The sequence below is a fragment of the Muntiacus reevesi genome, chromosome 12 (genome assembly GCF_963930625.1).
Source record: "Muntiacus reevesi chromosome 12, mMunRee1.1, whole genome shotgun sequence".
NCBI lineage: Eukaryota > Metazoa > Chordata > Mammalia > Artiodactyla > Cervidae > Muntiacus > Muntiacus reevesi.
This window is the reverse complement of record NC_089260.1, coordinates 43,431,819-43,432,767: the sequence shown is the minus strand read 5'-3', so window position 1 is coordinate 43,432,767 and position 949 is coordinate 43,431,819. Positions and strand designations below refer to the sequence as shown.

Below are 949 nucleotides of genomic sequence, written 5' to 3'. Positions count from 1 at the left end.
GCAGATTCTTTACCATCTGAGCCACCAGGGAAGCCCTATAATTTTCTACAGAAAGCAAAATTTTCATTTTCTGCCTTGATTATCTTCTGAACCCTCTTCTAATTGTAAGTTCAAATATCGATTTTTAAAAAGCAATTTCTTCTAATTTATTTGATCACATGCATCATTCTGAAAAACAGAATACTGTAAAAGATAGTTAACAATGCATGGGTTTGGATTTATGGCAGGCTCGTCCCCCTGGGCCTCTCATAGTGTCCCATGCCAGAGCAAACGTGGCCCCGAACCATTGCCTGGCCTCTGCCAGTAGGCTGCAGGCGCTGAAGCGGGTTGCACAGTGGAAAAAAAAAAAAGAAAAAGAAAAAGAAAAAAAGAAAAGAAGAAAAGAAAAAAAGAAAAAAAAAGAAAGATAGTTAACAAAACTAGAAAATTCTATCATAGAGATCCATAGGAAAGGGGGATATTTTTAACATAGAGTTTGAATATGTGTATTTATGTGTGTGTGTGTTTGTGTATCTAGTGTTCAGGATACATTGTCATTTATTCATCAAACAAACCATTAGTAATCAACTAAGCTTGCTTTTAAATATATAGATGCTGGTGCATGAGTGCTAAGTCACTTCAGTCATATCTGACTCTTTGAGACCCTATGGACTGTAACCCACCAGGCTCCTCTGTCCATGGGATTCTCCAGGCAAGAATATTGGAGTGGAATACATGCTCTTCTCCAGGGGATCTTCCTGGCCCAGGGATCAAACCCATGTCTTTTTTGCCTCCTGCATTGGCAGACGAGTTCTTTAACACTAGCACCACCTGGGAAGCCTCATAGATGATGATAGGGTTGAACTAATAGTTGAAAAAAAAATCAGGAAAACAATATGAGAATCAGATCCCATTTGAAATGGACTTCATTCAAAAAGAGTGAATTTCAAGTAGGATGAACTTCTCTAGC

At 38.5% G+C, this 949-nt stretch overlaps 1 non-coding gene across 1 annotated transcript; it reads left to right on the top strand.

Moving 5' to 3' along the window:
- Window positions 1–204: 204 nt before the first annotated feature.
- LOC136145307 (small nucleolar RNA SNORA42/SNORA80 family) lies at window positions 205–337 on the top strand. The gene has a single exon (XR_010658750.1). It is a non-coding gene; the product is annotated as a small nucleolar RNA SNORA42/SNORA80 family (small nucleolar RNA).
- Window positions 338–949: the final 612 nt, after the last annotated feature.